We start from the raw sequence: 22,811 nt of genomic DNA, 5'->3' as shown, positions 1-22,811 counted from the left end.
AACAAATCATCTTTATTTACACAGAGTATAACGTTTTATCAAATTATTCGAATTTCGTCTACTATTAAGCTGACTAGTTTTTAGTAAAACCTTAGTAGAAAAGAAAAAATATAAAAAACATGTCAATTCATATCTCCCAATCCGGATCGTTGCCAACGTCGTCATCATCTTCATCCATACTATCATCAGCCTCACCGTCTTCGCTGCCATCATTTTCACCATCGTTGTTCATATCATCATCATCATCTTCTCCATTTTCATCATTGCCATCAACATCAATATCATCGCCATTCTCGTCCTCCTTCTCAACAACATCATCATCACCATTACCACCATCATCACCATCCAAGCATTGTTCGAAATGCCCCCCCTGTTGCTGAATACACAAAATAGCTCTACGTTTTATCTGATGTGTAGCTGCGTGTATTTTTTCGGGTTCTAGATGCTCGGCGTGATGTTGGATTCTTTGTATCATGTCATTTGGGTCATTGAGGCCGCCATTGTGATAAACTGCTTCTTTGGATGTCCCCCAGTAAAAGTAGTCCAATGGGTTTAAATCAGGAGATCTTGCTGGCCAGCGTACTGGACCATTATTGCCTATCCAATGGCCGCCATATACCTTGAAGAATTAAAATATTTTATAAGCGATTTTAATATACCTGCGTAAAATTTGTTATGAAACCAATAATTTTTCTAGCCGACAGTTGTACATGCAGGTGCATGTACAGACATATACATATTTGGTTTCTAGCGCTGTACTGTGAATGCACTCTCACATGCTCTCCGAAGTATACTAATGAAGCCGTGTTGGTTTTAAAACTTCTGTAGACTAAAGTAGTACGAGTAATCAAAATACTGGCAGCATACGTAGAGATTAAAAAATTTTATATTCAAAGTAGAGTTGAAATAAAAGGGAAAGAGGAGGAGAGCGGATTTTAATTGAGATTTGAGAATCTTTGAGCGACGGAAATAAAACTCGTCAAGTATGATACAAAGTAGAAAATTTTCATAAGGCTATCTGTCCTAGAACGACTTTTATATTTTTATAAAGAATAATATAAAAGTAATTCAATTTCCTTTCAAGTCAGAGCAATATTACCTTCAGCAAATAATTGGCATAAAATCACGACAAAATTATCCTACATAAAATTTCAGAGCGTTAAGACTTTCATTAGGAGAAATCGCGTAATACAATTTTTGATAAAGAAGGGTAAAGCAGGCAGAATAAGTGAATAAATAGTTGTAGAAAAGAAATGCTTTATTCGAGAGAAAGCCTCTGGCGTCCGCGTCACGGAAGAGACTAGAACGAATTGAGCGGCAACGCCGCTAGCCGCCAAGAGAGAGCGAGACGTGTAGTCACGCACATGCGCAGAGCAAAATAGGTGAGATGCTTTTACATATTTCCAACAACAATGTATACTATAATAATTACCTGATCAAGATAATTCCTTACATTCGCAGCAGTATGTGGTGGTGCACTGTCATGCATGAAAATAAGATTTTCTTGCAGTTCTTCTGGCACACCATCAAGCAATCCTGGAAGTATAACCTGCAGGAACTCAAGGTAATTTTCAGCGTTTAGTGGGTTTGGACGTTGTACCGGACCAATAACTTGATTACCAATCAAGCCTGTCCACATATTTCATATATATATTGTCATATATATATGAAAACCGATTTTGAAATCGATCTGGAAATAATGAACAAAATTTATAAATTTTTCAGTTTATAGCACATTTTGATAGATGTTTGGCGACGCAAGACGTCTCCCATCTACGCATATGTCGTATTGTGTTTTTTGAGATAACGTGAGCGAAGCGAGTCATACCGTACAAAGAATTGCAGTTTGATAATTTAACCATATTATTTACAAAAAGTAATATTTATGTTAGTATTTTGATCTTTTATGATTGCATTTGTTCTATTTCGTTTTTTCTCTTCTACGTGCCCACAATCTTAAGGCTATTAAAGGAAAAAGTTGACTGAAAAATACGTGAGGAATTGTATACATTCGTACTACGAAATAAAGTATCAGTGCATGATAATTTTTAAAAACGGCAAATGAACATCTCGCTTCACAAAAAATTATTGCTCTTAAATAGTCTTTCGCACTTACAGATGCATATACGAATTACATTTTCTTCGTGATTTAGATCAATACTCAATAATGTATGAACTGTGAATCAGTTTTGACTTTATCGTCCCATTGTTTAAATGTGTGTGGCGGACGTGCTTTATCTGTTGATCTACTTGGTTAAAACTTTCAGTTTTTCCTCAGCATCAATAAAATAATTTAGTTCAGCTGTCGTGCGGCTGCCGCTTAACTGCCGCGCCGAATTTCGATTTTTATGGCGCGCCCGCAATAAATGAAAATTGCTTTGCGCTCTCGCTAATCCCTTGTCATTAGCGACAAAACACGTCTCATCACCCTGCTTTCCCGTTGGTCCTCAGCTACCCTTTTCACGGACTTCGTGGGTGGGACTTACCTTCCCCCGATGCCCAAGGGAAGCGTCTTCACTGAGGTATGACGAGTGAATCGTCACTCACGCTAGAACTACCGACATGCTTACATCTCTACTCTCTGCGAGATGCGCGGTCTTTGCGTAGACTAAGTCTATACTATTAAGTATTTGTAGTAGTTAGTCTACTTTTAATAAAACATCAAGTTTTCCTTTACACCTAAATCATCGCTATATTTATTTAATATATTCACCCACCAAACGGACCACCATGTGGATAAACTGAAAAAGCAATTCGAACGAACTAAATAACGTTTTCATTAATAATTGTTTATAGACCTATAAATACAAATTTTATTTCGATAGAGAAAAATTTTTTTTTAATCGCTAGAGATCGTAGACTGTTTTATTTTATAAATCATAACTAACGCACCCAATGACAAATTCACGGCCGGATCCCGGTACGGAGATCCCGTATTCCAAAATAAACTGCTGATCCGATTAAAATTTCCCTATGTGTGTGCGTGTATTATTGGAAGAAAGTTTATTTTTATTATACTCGGAATAATTTACATTTTTAGATATACGAGGTGTGATCAAAAAGTAAGGTGAATTTTGAAATTTAGCGGGCTACTACTGTGGGCAAAAAGTAAGGTGAATTTGTTTGTAAAATGAAAAATCTTTATTTATTCTTCTACATCAATGTCATCCCCTTCGAAGTAATTCCCTCCCGATAAAATACACTTATGCCAACGTTTTTTCCAATCCTCGAAACATGCCAAATAGTCCCTTTCCGGTATAGCCATCAGCGCCTTCTTCGATTCAGCTCTTATCTCCTCAATCGACTCGAAACGCGTTCCCCGGAGTGGTCTCTTGAGTTTTGGGAATAGCCAGAAGTCACATGGAGCCAAATCAGGCGAATACGGTGGTTGCGGAACGATATGCGTCGAATTTTTGGCGAAATGGTCACGAAGAACGAGTGAACGAATTGAGCGTTTTCGGTACCAAACGAGATTTGACTTTTCGTAGGCCCAAATGGTCTTTCAAAATTGTTTTCACAGATCCTTCTGATATTCCGATCATATCAGTAAGGTCTCTAACAGTCAACCGACGATTTTCGAGCACTAATTCCTTCACTTTATTGACGTGTTGGTCATCTGTTGACGTCGATGGTCGTCCGGAGCGCTCCAAGTCATCAACACGTTCTCGACCCTCTTTGAAGTCTTTGTACCACTTATAAACATTTTTCTGCGACATGGTAGAATCACCAAAGGCCTTCCGCAACATCCTCAACGTTTCCGCAGCCGAAATTTCATTCCGCAAACAAAATTTGATGGCACTTCTTTGCTCAATTAAATCAGACATTGTAAAAATCGAAACACGCACTCTTGGTCGTTTGGTAAACACAAGCGTAAATATATTACTGATGATGACATTGACATGAAATTTGTCCCAGATGTCATTCGCAGTCCTACCAACTCAAGAAAAAAAGAACTAGCCCGAAATGTTAAGCCCGCGAAGTTTAAATTGAAAATTCACCTTACTTTTTGCCCACAGTAGTACGTCCGTTCGATCTTCGACTTTTTTATTTGGTTATGTCGGTACACTCGTCTAGAACATACGTTCCAAATTTCAGCTTTGTAGTATGTTTGGTTTGTTTGTGAGAGGCATCAAGGTTAGAAGTGTTTTGCGTGCTCCACGATTTGCTGCTGTCTAGAAACATGGATCAAAGAGTTTGCATTAAATTTTGTGTGAAAAATGGAATCAAATGTTCCAAAACACTTGAAATGCTGAAAGTGGCATACGGTGAGTCTACTTTAAGCCAAAAAAATGTATACAAGTGGTATAAACTTTCCCAAGAAGGCCGAGAAGACACCGACGACGAACCTCGTTCTGGACGCCCCAGCACATCAACAACTGATGAGAATGTTGAAGAAGTGAAGAAAATAGTGTTGGGAAATCGTCGAATTACCATTAGAGAAATTGCTGATGATATTGGCATCTCATTTGGTTCGTGCCAATCAATTTTGACGAGTGTTTTAGACATGAGACGTGTGTCAGCGAAGTTTGTTCCGAAATTGCTCAATTTCGACCAAAAGAAACGTCGCATGAGCATCGCCCAAGAGCTATTGAATGACGTCAACGATGATCCAGATTTACTCAACAGGGTTATAACAGGTGACGAAACATGGATATACGGTTATGACGTCGAGACTAAGACTCAATCGTCCCAGCGGAGGCATTCTGGATCACCAAGACCAAAAAAAGCACGCCAAGTTCGATCAAATGTAAAGGTTTTGCTTACAGTTTTCTTTGACTGCAGGGGCGTGGTGCATCATGAGTTCTTGCCACAGGGTAGAACAGTAAATAAGGAATATTACCTGCAAGTTATGCGCAATTTGCGCGAAGCAATCCGCCAGAAACGTCCGAATTTGTGGAAAAATAAAAATTGGCTTTTGCACCATGATAACGCCCCTGCTCACACATCGTTGCTTGTGCGCGAATTTTTGGCTAAAACCAACACAGTAACGATGCCAAAGGCACCGTATTCCTCAGATCTGGCCCCCTGTGACTTCTTCTTGTTCCCAAAACTGAAGAGGCCCATGAAAGGACGGCGTTTTGCCACGATTGAGGAGATAAAGACGGCATCGAAGGATGAACTAAACAAGATCACAAAAAATGATTTTTTGAAATGCTTTGAGGATTGGAAAAAGCGTTGGCACAAGTGCATTATATCTGAGGGGGATTACTTTGAAGGAGATAAAATAAAAATTGATGAATAAATAAATATTTTTTGAGAAAAATAAAAATTCACCTTACTTTTTGATCACACCTCGTATCTTTTTAATATTTTCGGTTTTCCGAACGCAAAGATACGACTTGGAATACCATTGCTTTTTGAAGTGTGCGCAGAGTCGCGTCTTCGTGCAGGGGGTATAGAAAAATTGTTTGAAAAATGCTTAAAAAATGTTTATTATTAAGCGTATCCTAAAAATAAATGTTTTTTCAATAGAAGACGCACACGCATAGGAAAATTTTCATGGGATTGATTTTTTTTAGAATATGGGGTCTTTAACTATTCAAAACAGTTACCTTCCCGAGCTACATGTGGATTTTCATGAGCCCACTGATGCTCATTGTGCTGATTAAACATTCCCTTCCGTACGTATGTTGATTCATCAGTCCAGAGAATTCGATCCATAATGCCTGGATCAGCATCTATTTCATCCAGCAAGAATTGACAGAACGCAATACGGTTCTGGGCATCTATTTCATCTATTTTGAGAATGTATAAGTAATATTCAAAATAACCATCGTGTATAATTATCTATGCTACTTAGAAAAATTGAGAGATTCTATGAATGCGAATTAACAAAATTTTTTGATTAGACTTTTACATAAGAGTTTAGCTTGAAAGCTAAAAAATGTGTACTTTTTAAAGTAAAGTAGCCGAGGTATTTTATTTGAATATACGTCTTTTGATAACCCAAATTTCTAAAAAAATTCATAAACTTCTAATAGACATGGATCATTTTGAAGGAAGAAAAATCAAGTAGGCAATCCAAGTTTAACAAACAGATTCCTATAAAATCCAATGCATTCATCAATTAAGTTTTTTGTAAATTAAACTTGAGTAAAACTGTTTTTAGACTATAGTAGGTTATTTTAAACTAACTAATACTTCAAAACTTGAATAAACTTTCTATCAAACAATTAAAAATGGATTTTTTTCAAATTTTTTTCGGCCGAATTGTTTTAAATTTATTAAGATACAGACCAAAACTAAGTAAGTTATCAAACAAACTATTCTATTTATAACTTAATCGAAATAAGTAATCCTACTTTTTTGTCATTTATTTCTTATAAAAATCATTCTAACTCATGGTTATCAAAGATTACTAGAAAAACAAAACGACGAAGTTACTCCTATCGGTTTGAAAATGATGGTCAATGTGATCTCCGTGAAAAATGAATGGTAATAAAATGCAATGAAGCTTGAGATCTTTCGTGTCGATCAATTTGCCAACAATCTATTGGGATAATTGACAAATTTATAACAGCAAAGGGAAAGAAAAAAACACGGATTTCTGAGCTGATTTCGAGACTATAGCTACTTTGCCTATTTGCCATTTGGTCAAAAAAGCTTAAACTACTGCAAAAAACTCATCTCATAGTTTAAGATTTGATTCGAGAAATTGCAGGAAAATTTTCCAAGAAATTTCGATTCGTTTATTTCTAAATTACACATTCTAAAAAAATTAGTTCTTAAAATGATATTGAAGTTTGTATCGCTGCAGAGCAACGATTTTTTTTATTTAGGATATAGCCGCTATTTCGTGTCAAAATTTAATGGGCGTATCAAAAATAGTAAAACTGCATGAAATTTTCAAATATACAAACTTTGCGATTTCATATTTTGAATATTTAAAAATTTGATTAAGATCGCTATGACCAAAGCTGGCAACTAGCGATTTCGAGTGACACGCCCTTCTTCAGGAAAATCACGAGGCCGAGTTTGCGTTTCCCCTTAATTTCACGATTCGATCTTGCATTGTTAGGGGATATTACAAAAATTGTAGTTGCAAAATGAACATACCGAGTTTCATCAAGATATCTTGTAAATTCTAAAAATGCCAATGGTTAACAGACATACAACAATAATAGCGAAAAATATACCTCATTTCAAATGTTTTGTAAGCTTATAATAACTATCAGATAGTCAGCAAACCGAAAAAAAAAGTTTTAATTTACTACAACACAAAAAGTCCCAACAGGAAATAACAAAATTAGACGTCAAATTGTGGAAATAAAAATTTTTATAGGCTGTGAACTTGGAAAAAAATGAAAATGGACAACCTGAAAAAACGATTTTAAAAGCTTCTCGCGAATTCCAGTTCAACTACAATCTTAAATGATCGTTCTACTTCGGTGTAGAACAATTACATCTATCGAATACAAAAAAAAATCGACCCGAAAACTTGCGAAATAAAAAAGTTAGAGCGAAAAAAAAAATTTTTCGACAAAACCCTTTACAATGCTTCCTCTTCAAGGAAGCAAAACTGCAGTAACAGCCATAAAATAATAAAAGAAATCTGTATTTTCATGTATAACTTACGAAGTTCCTGAACGGCTCTGTAGTGATATGCGTGTTGTCCATCATCCCGCATGACTCTTTGTGGCATACTGTACGTACATATAACTCCTAGATTTTCGGAGACTTCACGAGGCAGCTACACGCAAACTCTTCGTCGGGTCCTCTTCGAAAACTTCAACGATCGGCTCTTGCAGTTGATTTTGCAGCTCGCGTGGACGACCTCCATCTGCATTCGTCACCGCCACACAACCAGTATTTCTTAACCTCCGAACTGTGGTGTCGATGGTTCGGGGGTCAACTGGCCTTCCGTGGTGTGCCGACCATAGTTCAACAACTCGTCGAGATCTTCCAAGCCCAGGCCCATCCTCACCAAAATAAATCACCATGTCGACGTACTCGTCAATCGTGAATTAACCAGCCATTCTGTTGCTCACGATGGAAGTCGCGCTCGCGCCGTAATCGTCGACATATAACTTGATTTTCGTTAGAAAATAATGAAGACAAAAACAAATGCGTCTCTCCGTGGTCATTTTCGAATTCTTTCTTTAATTTTGAAATTTTTTGGTTTGTAAGTTCCTTACCGTGTCAACATTACACATATCAAGTGTCGCGTTAGCGGTACGCAGGCGAGTAGTAATGAAATGTCTATGAAGCCTGGCCGCAACGGACACTATAAAACAATAAGTTGGCTAAAGTGGATATGGCCAAAAATGTAGAGTTGAATTACTTCATATCAATTGTACAGTGATATGCCCGCATCACTTATAACAATCACAATTTATTTTTCCGTTGACGTACATCAGGATATTTCACTGGCTTATGAAAATATTTTGATGGAAAAATTAACATGACAGCGAATAACTCACAGGACCGTAATGATTAATTTATTTCTTGCAAGAAAATGAATTATAAATTATTTGACTCACTGGTCAAGGTTTTACACACGTTTCCAATTAATTAACGAAAAAATAATATGACATAACGTGGTAAAGTTATAGTCTCGTGAAAATAAAACATGAATAAAAAATTACCCATTGATTTATGCATCTATAGACATATATGGAAAGTCCTAACTGTGTACCAAAATGTTATAGTATAACGTGAAAATTATTAAAGCATTCACAATAACTCGCATAAGTAAACTTGGAGGTTGCGGGAGTAACGCCTCAGCGTCAGTCGGCGAACGACGATGATGGTTTTAAACTTTTATTTCGACAGGCATGTTATTGTCGTGTGTCGTTCATATTTTGTTCATTGATACATGATAATTTGAAACCATATGTAACGAAGCTTTCCATTAGTTTCGTCTCGATAAATAAATTCAGAATTGCTTGTAGAATTGTGTTAATTTCGATTCAATAATTAGGTAATCAGTAACTTGACCTCAGCGTGTCACAGACACATCGCTCGCAGCGAGTCGGTGCGAATGGGGCGCTTCGGTTTATTATTTATTTCAGGCTTGTTGTTTATTAAGTGCCAAGAGACGTCAATCATATTTGTAGAAAAGTACAGGGAACAAGATGGTATAAAAATTGTTTAAACCCATACGGTTAAGCTACGAGAAAAATGCATTTGAAAAAAGGTAATAACTTAAAAAAAACAATTATAATTATTGATTAATTGCAAACGCACATCACTCCACGCGTTAATTTGGACGCTTTTCTTTCTCTGTGCCACACGTTCTGCAGTTTTGTAGCTACAACTCGCAAAACAACTAGGCACATAATATATGTATTAGTTATTAAAATATGAATAGCTTTTCTAGGCTTTTTTTAGAAAAAAATCGTTTTATAAGGGTCTTCTTCTTTATTCTCAAGCTTCCTTTGTTTTTTGTATATCGAGTTGTATATCGTTTAAAATAAAAATTTGTAACACTATTTCCAACTTGCAATATTGGTTCTGAACAACTTCAATAGTATATGCAGAAGAGAGAGAGAGTGAGTGAGTACTAGGTAGGATCAAGGAAGTGTATGTTGTTTAGAGGTTCTATATACAGAGAAGAGTCGCAGTTTTTTATCCCCCGGATTAGGGAAGAGACCGCACCTAGCTGGCATAAAAACCCCAGTCACAAGTGGGGAAAAGCCTTTTAAATGCGGTAACTTTATTGATAAAAATTACAACCAAATAGAACGCAAACATCGAAATAAGTCCGGCGCAGAGGCGTCGCTCGCCTTTGGGCTCTCGTCCTTACAACTTTCCGCGTATGTGCGCGCGTAATCCGGTGGATCATCCGGTCCACTTACCGCTTGCCTTAGGACTCGTGAGAGAGGGAGAGAGATAGAGAAAGTGCCTCCGAGATATAAGGCACGGTGTAGCCCCGACGTCTCGGGAACGAGGACAGCTGCGTAGTTGGAGGCACTTCTGAGGGCTGGTCGCACCCTCACCTACGGCAGCAGGTCTCCCTGTCCGTGGCCCAGTAGCCACGAGTCGCTGGTCGCGGTGACGGTCGGTATTCTCGCCGGTACCATGACGAACACTTTTCTGGTTCACAAAAACTGTCACCGCAGCGCACAGAACAATGATAAAGTTCGGGTCCGTCAAGGAAGACGTACGAACTTGAAACTGAAACTGAAACTCGGGAAAGCGATGCTCGTCTTATAAGCGCGAAGCATTCCCATTTTCCTCCGCATTAAGGGTCCGTGGTGCGATAGAGAGATAAAGAGCGCTACTTGAAATGCGAGCGCGTCGCACGGTCGGACCCCGCACATATCGCACCGCGGTCAGTTGTCGAACACATGTTGATAATGACGTGCTGATGCATCGCACATGCATCACAGCTGATCCTGTCCCAGACGCGGCACAGGTAACCGGGAAAATATGCCAGCTTATCACGAGTTCAGCTGTGATGCATGTGCGATGCAGCCGCGCTACACGAGAACCACAGACGCTTCGGACACCCAGGCGCAGATACCGTAAACAGGTTCCATAATTAGCAGAACTACTAACGTTGCTACGATGTTACTTAAAACTATGTATTCGTAACTAATGCAACAGGTATCAACAGTGGCAACGGATAAATATTTTCAACATCTGTCATAACAACTTTCGCAGTAAAACCGGTAGTTGAAATAATTTTAGTAGGCTAAAAGTGGTATAGTCAACTTTTATCAACGTCATGTCAAAGAACGAAGGAAGGTTTAGTGGTTTATATTTTCACAGACATCTCGACCAACTTTTAAAACTTAAAATTGCTCTAACAAACAATCTTGACAAGTATGTAAATTTGGACTTGATGAGTGCAAGCCAGTTAGTGCTATTGAGAAAGGCTGTCACAAGTTCTCACGTGTCTATACAAGATACACTTTGTCTGGGATCATTCCTCGTGTCACATGGTGGTGTAAGAGGATTCATTGAAAAACCAGTGTGGCTGTTGGATATAAGCATTGCAGTACGCATGACCACGCAAAAGTAAGTAAAATCTTATCACACGCGCGCACGCACACACGCACGCATAAGTAGGCACACACACGCACGCGCGCACACAAAAGTGCAGTGCGTGAGCGAATGTACAATCTCCCGTGTCCGAATACACGCATATGCCCTTGCACTCGCGCAGACATACACTCGCACCCTCAAAATAATATTAAATTTGCAAAGGGGGAAGGGGGGATTTATCCTCGGAAACACAGCCAAGTATTCGCTCAACTAACAATCACGACAATTCAATTCGCGGCGCTGCACCGGGCGAGAGCTGGTACGTGAGAGAGAGTCGCGGAATAGAGATGCAACAAACCCACCGGGTGACCCATCCCGCGGCTCGCTGGTGGAGAGCCGGCGACGGCGAAATCGCAGTCCTGCTGGTAGTGGAGATCGTTGGATCACGGGCGGCGGCTGGTTTGCAGCTGGCGGCCGGAATCGGCTCCTCAGGCGTCTGATGATGGTTGCCGGGGAAGGCTGCTCGAACAGCAGCCGGAGACTCGCCACAAAACTCTTTCTCTCGTCCTGGGGTGTCTTTCTCCTGGCGCGTGCTCTAGCGTATCTCACGCCGTGACCTTATTAGCGTACGGTCACTCTCTCACTGTCCTCAATCTCTCCCGCTCTCTTAATTCTCGCGGCGCGAGCCGCGCGTTCCGCGTTCTCGCCCATTCTCTCTCGCTCTCTCTCACGTTCTTCGCACTCTCGCTCCTTCCCGCGCCGTCTTCTCCGCCAGCCGCGCTTTCCCCTCTCCAGGCCCTGCAACGACACGAGCGCGTGAATGCTATGTTAACCATAGCCACGCTCGGCCGCTACATCCGTGCGAGGAGAGTGCCGCACACAGAGTTAGCGAACATCGCTATCAGCCCTGTCACAAATTAAACTTGATTTTGTTCCACTCTCCATCGTTGTGAGTTTAAATTGATATTCTTTTAGTCGTGAGAGCTAACCCTGATGTTCAAATAAAAACTTTAAATTCTTCATTAACGTTTCGTTTCTGGTTTAAGGTCCCATCGGAATCTTTATTAAAAAATATAAACTTTTTATATTACATGGCTGTGATGTAACGCAAAACATGAATGTATAGGTACAATTGTTACCTTAATCTATGATTTTTCGAGACGAAATTTTAACAAACAACTGAAAGAACATCAATTTCAATATTAAATTAATGTATATTCGATGGTGTTCCGCAGGATGGGCAGGACCGGGGGTCCGCTCTGGCCGCGCGCGTCGCTATGCTCCCCGCGCACCTTTCCGGACAACCAATAATTTCCACTCGCGTTTTAATTATTTAATAATGATTTTCAACGGAAATCGCGATTCTAACTTCGTAGACGGTTTTCATAATATTTATTCTTTCTTGGCATCGTTTTCGAAAACGATCTCTCAATTATTAAAGATTTTACACTCTATCAATTCGTTTTGTTTATTTTGCTCTTCGTAAGAGCCCGTATATAAGCAACTTACTTTGTCATTTTTTTCCATTAATATTTCAACGGAAAAAAACACTGAAAAAATTCATGCTGACGTGGAATACTTTCAAGTTTAACATATAAAAAAAGTCAGACAGTTTTCTTTCTCTAATCTTCGAAAATTCTAAAGCTTTAGTCTCAGCTTCCCTATTCGTAATGTGAATATTACATTTTTTTTCAGTTTGTATAGTCAACATAACATAAACCAAGATCCAAGAAATATCGGTTTGCACAAGACAGTGTGGGCATTAGAAAAAATATATGGCTGCAAGTTATCTGCGAATGATCCTTGGGTGAACGTTTTCAGAAACTAGTTGAGAAGAGAAGGAAAAAATATAGATGCACTCCTCTCCTTTCAAAATTCTCATGGCGTCGTCACACCAGATGATGTACTCCAGATACAAAATTATATTCGTGTATGTCTTAACAGAACTGTGGGAACAAAAAAGGCAAAGAAGCAATCCGCTGGACCCTCACTGGTCGAAGAGGATATGTAACAATTTACGAATTGCAAAAAGCACGCACCCAAACACTCCCGCGGAACGAATTACAAAAAGCACGCATCCAAGACTCTCTAAATTGTCAAAAAATGCACTTCTTTGAATAATGGAATTGAAAAAAAATGTTCAATGCTAGAGCTTCCGGACTTTTTTCGCCTTAGTGCTTAGCATTTATAGGGACAGAAAATACTCGTGAACATTAAAAAAGTAACTAGTAACTACATTTTTTCCTTTTTTAAATGAAAAAAGTCCTATTTTTTAAAAACTGTTCACCGGTTTTGCCCTTTTTTAGCTGTTGGTAAGTGATAGGTATGCGCTTATTCTGAATTTCATGAACATTAAACACTATTTTCATAACTTATGATAGATGATTTCCATGTATTTTTTAATGTAGAATACGATGGTGCTTTTGATGATGGGACACTCACCAATGACTCAAGAAGAGCAAAATCGCTAATAATTTTTAAAAAATATAACATTGCGTTACGCCCGGATTTTGGGCATTAACGCGGGCACGATCGCGGAGGTAAGCAAGAGGGTGAGCACTGTTTCTACGCTCGCCGCTGCTGCTCCGGCGGCGGTGTTGCTGCTCTCGTCCTGGGTGGCGCAAAGGTCCTTGTGCTGTTGCGGCTAGCGGTGTGGGTCAGCGAACATGAGCCCGAGTCGTGCGGGATAAGGACGATGTGTGTAGATTGAAAATGAGCAGGGGTGCAAGTATTCTGTACTGGCACGTGGTCGCCCTAATTCGGCTGCAAGGTTCACAAGCTCAGCGTGATCGAGCTCGGGGCAACAGGAGCTGCGAGGGGAAATAGCTCTAGGAACAGCTCACGGTTGCCCGGAGGTGCAGGACTCGACCACGGGGGCGGCTTTGGAGCTGCGAGGCTGTGCTCTAGCGTTAGTTCCAGGCCATCCGGAGAGTGGTGAGTCCCACGAGGAACTGACATTTATGGGGCGCGCGAGGCGTTAAGTAACTAAAGACTCCACTCTCGGGAAGTTCCCTTCTCGAGTTAAAACTTCGGCTACTCGTGGTCCCCGAAAAAGTGTTCAGCCTGCACAAATCAGCTCTCAACCTTTTGGACACAAGCCGAAGTGTAGGCGGGAGCGTTGCGTGATAAGGTTGCGTATGTACACGGCCGTGGCTCGAGTTTCCCACTTGCGCGCGCGCGCGCGCGCGTGTGTGTGTGTGTATGTGTGTGTGTGTGTGTGTGTGTGTGTGTGTGTGTGTGTGTGTGTGTGTGTGTGTGTGTGTGTGTGTGTGTGTGTGTGTGTGTGTGAGTGTGTACCTTGTCTGAGAGAGAGATAAAAGGGGGCGCGAACGTAGAGCAGCACTGAGCTTATCGCAGATCATGTATGCAATTTGATTGTAAAATAAAATTGTATAGGAGGGCGTGCCCGTGTCAATTTTTTATTTAAAAGCGCAGAAAAAAAGTTGCCAGTTACTTTTCAAATTTTCACGAGTATTTTTTTACGCAATAAGGCATAAAAGTCCGGAACCTCTAGCGTTAAAAACATTTATTTCAATTCCATTCTTCAGAAAAGTTAAATTTTTTGTAAATTTCGTTATGTGCGTGCACGCACGTATACACACAAACTATAATCTCAATCATAACTGAAAATGATTCCTCTATTTTATAATTATTTTCTCTTTTTACAATCAGTGAAACATCAAGTGCGTCTAGTGCTGATATGGCTCAAAAAGAAAATAATTTTCTGGATCCTCCATCACCTCCCACACTCATAAAAGTTAGTAGGGAGAGAATCCGGTCACCTCCAAAAAATTTTTTTAAAAACAATATAAATATATTAATATCCGTAAGCTCACGACTATTTTTCGACCCTATAAATATTAAATAGAATTATAGAAAAAAAGTCAAGAAGCTCTATTAATATACCATCTTCTCTACCATCTGCTACCGCGGTTAGAAGTGAAATCAGCACATCGGGTCTTTCGTAATCGCCTATACTAAGTATGGGGAGAAGAAGACATAGAAAAATTATATCTTCATTGAGCAATGTATCCCAGTTGTGTTCTTTGGCAACAGAGCAGCGCAGCAACGCTGATTTTGATTATGATGGTCGATCTTTGTAAGGCATCAGTGAAATACTAAACGATATTCGAGTTGCATACGCCGGACGTCGAGTGAAGATTACTCAATAGTCTCTACGCATGGTTTCTCGTTTTCGATTCGGTCGTGAAAGATGAAATACTGATGGCTTGAACAAAAAAAAGTAGGAAATATTCTTCGTAAATTTTAGTTTTTACAATCTTTATTTCGTAGTTTTGTTTCTTTATACAAAATTATAACTTCAAAAGTACTAATGAACAAACGTAAGACTACAAATAGGTATTCTAAATTTCCAGAAAAGATAATTTTTTTCATTTTTTCATTACATATTGATTGTTGACGCTTTAAGAATACGGATATCAATTTTGAACTTTAATTTTCATAAGAAAAAACTTAAAAATGCCTTTATGAATAAATGCGTTGTGCCCTCAGCCGACGTCGCCGAATTATTCATAAAAGCGTTTCAATAATTTTATCTTGTGAAAATTAAAATTCCTAAATTAATGTGCGTATTTGTAAGTGTTAACAAACAATTTACTAATGAAAAAATCTGCTTTTTTAAAAATTTTAATTTACTTCTGTTGCTTGTAGTTTTTATATCAATACTTTGAGATTACAATTTTGTTGAGAAATAAAATTGATAAAAAAATTTCATAGAAGACTATGAAAAAGTAGAATCTACGACATATATCTCCCTTTTTTTGGTTCAGCCTAATAGCGATTTTTTTTTACAAGGAAGTTGAACACGAAAGACCGCGAAAAATGCATTTATTTCCTCGCATAAACACTAACGTCTAACCATCTCATTGACGACCATGGACTGCATCTCGAACGTTGTTTCAGTGATTATGGCGAGGATAATACTTATTAGGCAATGATCGTTTTTTATGTTGTTTTATAGAAGACAGTCGCTTTCACGTATCAACATTTTGGACAACGAATCCTTGCCACCTGAAGGAATGCAATTGCCAGCTTCAATCAACTCCAATCCTTTGAGGACTAATACACCAATCGAGAGTCTCTCTACAAATTCTCATGAAAATGGAATCATTGATACGGAACCAGCCAAAGAGTTTCCGTCGGTCTCGAAGTGAAAATTGAGACCTTTGTTTATTGCTGTGAAGAAATTATTCTAATAAAAATATCGACTCAGGACTTTTTTCAGCTCAAAATACTCAAAATAAGTTTTGTTTTTCTTTGTCACAAGTTTCAAAATATCAATTGTACACCTAATAAGGACATACAAACACAAAGCTATATTTTTTTTTAAATTCAGCTTTGCCACGCTTTTCTTAAATTTTTCAGTTTGAAACATTGGTTAGTCCTTAAAATAATTTAAAAAAAAATGTTTTAGACATCAAGCATGGCGGATCCATCATTGCCGCTGGAAAGAGATGCTCCACCCTCAGCTACTGATCGAAATTCAAAGAAAAAAAAGGGTCGTCAATCCAGCTGTCTGCTCGTCCGTCTAATTTCGACGTAGTCCTCGGCTCGCAAGCTTTTTTAGACGCAGCCCTTCGCGCGTTCGCCTTGTTTCACACGGCCCCCCACCCGTCATTCTCATTTTACTCTGCCCTCCGCTCGACTGCCCTATTTCATCAAGCCCACAGCTCGTTTGCCCTTTCCGACATAGCCCTCCGCTCGTCCGTTCTATTATGACCCGCCCTCAGCTCGTCCGTCACATTTCGAAGTAGCCCCCAACTCGTCTGTTACATTTCGACGTAGCGCCCAGCTCGTCCGTCTCATTTCACCTTGACTTCCGCTCGTCCGCCCTATTCCGCCCTATTCCGCCCAGCCCCCAGCTCGTCTACCCTTTATGACGTAGCCCTCTGGTCGTCTGCCTTTCATGACGCTGCCCTCTGCCCGTCCGTCTTATTTCGATGTCTCCCTTTCACCGTCCGTCTAATTTCGTCGTAGCCCTCCGCTCGTCCGTCTTATTCCGATGTCTCCCTTTCACCGTCCGTCTAATTTCGACGTAGCCCTCCGCCCGTCCGTCTTATTTCGACGAATACCTCTCACCGTCTGTCTAAATTCGACGCAGCCCTCTGCTCGTCTGCCCTTCATGACGCAGCCCTCCGCTCGTCCGTTCTATTACGACCGGCCCTCAGCTCGTCCATCACATTTCGACGTAGCCCCCAGCTCGTCCGTCTTATTCCACCCAGCCCTCCGCTCGTCCCTCTTTTTATACTCTGCCCTCCGCTGGTCCGTCTTATTACACCTTGCCCTCCACTCGTCCGTCTAATTTCTTAGGTCTCACTGCGTTCGTCTGTCCTCATGCCCCCCAGCCTCATCCCCCGTTTCGTTTATTCTTCTCAATATCCGCACCTTCGCCACATCCACTACTCTCTCCGAGCAGCCTGGCACCTTTGATTCATTACGGATCTTCTTTCGTATGTCGGTTTTTTAAACGATGAAGTTACCATGCTGAACAGGGCAACGAGAGATTGATTTTTAAAAAAATTATGGAAATTTGTTTTTGGAATTTCTTTTCACCGAAAAGTGACGACGACTTTTATAATTTTCAATTTTTTATTATTTATAATTCTTAATTCAACTTAGAAAAATTGATGTACACACATTTACGCACTTTATGAAAAGCGTTTCGCTTTCCAGACTACGACTTAAAGTTCTAATGGCTTCTACAATAATCCTAACAATTTTGGTAATTGTAGCTTGCTCGTTAGATTGATAATAATATTTCAGAAATGCGCAATGTATTGTAGATCTAGTCTTCAGCATTGCGATATTTTCTTTATAATTATTATGTACTGGAAATAATTTCATGACTAATGATCATTACTGAAATTCAAATTTCACTTACCTGATTCGAGACGCCGAGTTGCTGCAAGCCATCGTAGCGACAGCATTTTTATTTACGAGCCGTCTACTTGCCAAAATGCGTTTTTTCTCGGAGATTTAAAGTTCCTTCTATTATAGGCTCTATTAGAGTCTCACCCATAGTCGCAAATTCAGATGTAATACGATTCGCACGCGTGAGAAATTTTAGGATGGATTTCCTGTGTGTGACTAGTGTAAATCGTCTCGCACACGCGAATTGAGACTTTGTTCCAAGTGTGATGACACATCAGGAGTGAATTTCCCACATGGAAATTTTCAGGAGAGGGTTGTCAGCATTTATTTATTATTATTTTATTTCTTAATCTTAAGAAAACGTATAACCAAGCTAATTGGAAACACACTGTACGCCTCTACCTATATTGATCTCAATTTTCTCAAACGCAAAAAAAGCAATGGTGTAGTAGCCGAACACAGCGATTTTCAGCGTTAAATGAACATAATTCTTAATTAAGACAGGGAGTTTAAATTCGACGACCACGAATACTAAATAACCTATTTCGCAAAATAAACACAAAAGCTTTCACGTACATCATTGTTATTAGTCAATCGGTATTGAACTGTTCTTTTTATTGATACGCGTTCAATCAATGAATACGTATATCAGTATGTAGACATGGGAGCTCCTTGTTGCACGATTGGGTTGAGCACCGCTTGCAATCAGCGGCGGTGCGCGGCGCTGCCCCCCCCCGTCACTGCTCCGCGCTCGCCACCAAGCGCCCGTTCTTCTAAAACTGTGCGCTGATTGGCCGATCTTCGAAGCTAATTATCTATTTACCTAATTATTTAATCGAAAAACTAAGAACACAATTCGAAATTAATTTTTCGAGACGAATCGAATGGAATTATTAGTTCCATATGTTTTCGAATCACCCTGTATGTATTGAAATACTTGATTTCTTACTGTATTGTAACATGACTGACTACGAGCTATTCGTTTTAGCTTATAATAATTTGACTACGAGAGAAATCAGGTACACACATGTATATATAATTATATGCCATTAAAATTACATTTGCAACTTCATTGTTAATAATTTGTTGTTTTTCTGTTAATAAAGCCTGAAGAGGTCAGCAAATGTGCTGACGAAACGTTGCTAAATGTAATTAATATTAAGTGAATTTCCAGCTTTTACTATTTTCCTTCTTTCCATTATTACAAATTTTATCATTTAAAAAAACTATAAGGGAATCAAGACGTATTTATCATTTTGAATTTGAAAGTTTTAATATCCTGACTTTAGATTTCTAACCAGCGACCCTAAAAACTCCCGAGTACAATTTTTTAATTATATTCATTGAACAGATCAATGTATGCATTAACCCATTTCTTCCCAAGGCGCCATTTTATAGTCGATTTGTTTTTGACCGAGGAAAACCTCAAAATAATCGAAAATGTATACTAGAAGTCACTTTTCTATTGTAAAATTTCCCGCTCTTTACGAATCTGTAGTCAGAATTAGGATATTTTTCACGGAAAATTACAAAATGGCGTCTTAAATGTTGATGAAAATTTAGTATTACATTAGAATTTTTCTTTCAGAAATTAGTTGCTGAAATTTATAGAATCAGGATGAAAATGTAGATTTACATTGAAAATGTTAGTTCTTTGATAAACCTAGGCATTACGAATTTTCCTGGAACATTTTTCCAAGACGGTGGCCAGCAACATGTTGACAAGCGGGAAAATCTATGATTTTCTAAATAAAAGCCGATTTAGAGAATGAATATATACTACCTATACTTTCGATGTCGCTGAATACAATGCTAGTGTCAATTTCAATTTTACAAAATGGCGGATCCAATATGGCGTCGGTAATACCAAAATCAGTTTGTGTTGATAAAATCCCAAATCTAAGTGCTACATTTTGTCTTGAATTTTTAGCACTTTTTCTAGTATTTTCCAAAATAATTGATGCAATAGTGGAAGAAATTATTCATCAAGCGTACTTGTTTTTTCAAGATGGTAAGAGTCAAAACAATTTGCACATAGATACTCTTGACATTGTTCGCAATAAATATTCGTACGTTTCTTGCAGTCATTGCTAGCTTTGCATATTCTTTGTGAAGATTTTGTGGATTTATTGTGGATATGATGATACTCTCTGAAACAAGTATCACAGAAATAAGTTTTGCACTCATAGCAATAAAATATTGTTCTTATGGTACACTTTATACACATTCGTCTACGATCAGGTATTGTGAGTTTCAAATGCTTTGATAACTTTTCAATCAGTTGCTCTAAATAAGACTTTGCAACACTTTTTGCAAAATCTTTACTAGACATTCTCTTTTTGTTCACCATATTGTACAAAATCAAAGCATTTGTCAGTGAAGACTCGATCAATCTACATAAAATAACCCATGTTCATTTCTTTGAACTAATATTCGTTTTTAGATCACTGCAGTATTGATCATGAAGATCAACTCCTCCCATAAATTTATTGTATGTCTTGAATGCTCCAGGAAATTCAATTGGTACTTTACGTTTAGCTGTTTTATCGAATCGTTCCATTGGAATAGTAGGTGTAACGCCAACGGCTGTAGATAATATGGACACTGGTTTCGAGTCCATTACCGTAATGTAATTTATACCACTGGTTTTATCATGACTTACAACATAAGAACCTCTAACAGCTTTCTTTTTATCTAGTTTATGTTTATCTATCAATGTCTTCTGTTCGGGATTTTTGATCAATGTTTTCGAGTTTTTACTTGATTTATCCAACACTTTTGGAAACATCTCCTTTGTAAAAACACGATCATCTCTAACCGTACCTGTTGCACGCAGGTTTTGTTTTTTCAAGTGTACCAGTAAATCAGGGGATGTGAAAAATCTATCAAAATATAGATGATATTTAGCTACATCATTCTTATCGACCGATGTTAGAAAAACATGAAGCATATTTATCACTGCCCGAGATCCTAAACTGCATTTAGAGAACTTCGTGTCACTTTGACAATCATTTTTTCCACAATAGATATCTATTTCTAAAACAAATCCATTAGAAGTACAAAGGGCCCATAATTTTATTCCAAAACGTATTGGTTTGTCTTTGATGAATTGTTTTAGAAGCGTGCGACCGAAAAATTTAATCATCATTTCATCTATTGATAAAGAAGAGCAAAAAAATCCAAACTGTTTTACATTTTCTCTGAAAATGTTTAAAATTACACGAACTTTCCAAATTTTGTCATTTTCAAATTAGACTTAATTTTTTCAAACAAATTTCTATTCATCGTTTCTGAAACAACATCGGAATGCCACATTTCATCAGTCGACCAGTAATCTCTATAGCTTTTACGAATATTGGAAGTGGAAAAAATGATAATACCTAAAAATTTGTTGAAATGATCTGGATCTAATTCAAATCCATTTTCAGTTATCGCTTCAATAATGTAATCTCTCATTCTATCACAAAAAAACATTTCAAATAATTCTCGAGGTTCCTTTCCTAGTACATTTTGTTTTATTGCTTCAAAATTATATATTTCTGATTTAAGTTGAACATCGTATGGTCTTTCTTGATCTATCCATTAGTATTTATGTGAGACTTCTAACTTTTTCTCGTTCGCGGAAAAATTTTGATACACTTCTTCATAAGATAAGGCTACTGCATCAGTGAATCTAGAAGTTCCATCAGCTTCTCCGTCATTATCGAGACCTTCTACGTCACTATTATCATCATCGGGTACCCACATAACTTCATGATCATTTTCATCTTCATCACTATGATCATTGTTTTCTACAACACTGCTATCAACACTGGCATTCCTCATCTTACGTTTCGGCATGATTTTGCTAGTTTTATGAAACTTCTTTTAGAGTCCGAATCTGATAAATATTTATCTTGAAAAAATACTCGGTGAATAGTAAAGCTCGCCAATTATCCTGAAAAGGACTATTGGAGAGACAGCCGAAGAAAAGAGTGAATATGCTCCAACTATCTTGAAAAAGACCGTTAGAGAAATACGCACTTTTCAATCGTCCACAAGATGGGAAAGTTCGTCAATTATCCTGAAAAGGACTATTGGAGAGGCAGCCGAAGAAAATATGAATATGCTCTAACTATCTTGAAAAAGACCGTTATAAAATACACACTTTACAATACTCGAGAAGACAAAGGATTTATCCAATTGTAGGGACAAAGAATCCAGAAAAAAATATAGTAATTAGATTCGCAATTTAATCAACATTACCTGATTTTGGTACTACCGACGCCATATTAGATCCGCTATTTTGTAAAATTGAAAACGGACATTAGCATTGTATTCAGCGATATCGAAAACATAGGAATTGAGTACCCACTCACTGGTGCTCATCATTTTGGTATTACCGACGCCATATTGGATCCGCCATTTTGTAAAATTGAAATTGACACTAGCATTGTATTCAGCGACATCGAAAGTATAGGTAGTATATATTCATTCTCTAAATCGGCTTTTATTTAGAAAATCATAGATTTCCCCGCTTGTCAACATGTTTCTGGCCGCCATCTTGGAAAAATGTTTCAGGAAAATTCGTAATGCCTAGGTTTATCAAAGAACTAACATTTTCAATGTAAATCTACATTTTCATCCTGATTCTATAAATTTCAGCAACTAATTTCTAAAAGAAAAATTCTAATGTAATACTAAATTTTCATCAACATTCAAGACGCCATTTTGTAATTTTCCGTGAAAAATATCCTAATTCTGACTGCAAATTCGTAAAGAGCGGGAAATTTTACAGTAGAAAAGTGACTTCTAGTATACATTTTCGATTATTTTGAGGTTTTCCTCGGTCAAAAACAAATCGACTATAAAATGGCGCCTTGGGAAGAAATGGGTTAAAAGATTGAAGTATGCACATTAAGTGGGGGTAACTTTACCATTTTTACTGTGCTATTTAGATATTTTATATTTAATTTTTGCAATCAGGAATGGGCTTTATTCTATTGTTAGCG

Source organism: Phymastichus coffea, unplaced genomic scaffold (genome assembly GCF_024137745.1).
Source record: "Phymastichus coffea isolate CEN01 unplaced genomic scaffold, Cenicafe_Pcof_1.1 PCOF00101, whole genome shotgun sequence".
NCBI classification, from domain to species: Eukaryota; Metazoa; Arthropoda; class Insecta; order Hymenoptera; family Eulophidae; genus Phymastichus; species Phymastichus coffea.
The sequence above is the reverse complement of the archived record's forward strand: the minus strand, read 5'-3'. Positions refer to the sequence as shown.